The following is a 284-nucleotide window of genomic DNA, read 5'->3' as shown; positions in this document are numbered from 1 at the left end:
TTTTTTTTTTTTTTTTTTTTTTGCTTTAATGTTATCTTGGTTCCCTTTTATGTTTTCATTTAAATTGGATTTTATTAAATGTTAAAATAATGGTACATGGGAAATCATGCATTTTCTTTTTAGATTTATTTTCTATTTTTAATTTTAATCTCTCTCGCTTTTTAAAAGTTTGTTTTTCTTCCCTCTATAGTTTTCCATATTTCCTGTTGTTTTGCTTCTTAGTTCCTCTTATATTTGTTTTTTTTTTTTTAAATTTACTTATGTTTTTCTTTTTTTTTTTTTTT

Source organism: Galeopterus variegatus, unplaced genomic scaffold, assembly GCF_000696425.1.
Source record: "Galeopterus variegatus unplaced genomic scaffold, G_variegatus-3.0.2 Scaffold3067, whole genome shotgun sequence".
Lineage (NCBI taxonomy): Eukaryota > Metazoa > Chordata > Mammalia > Dermoptera > Cynocephalidae > Galeopterus > Galeopterus variegatus.
This window is presented reverse-complemented; position numbering follows the sequence as displayed.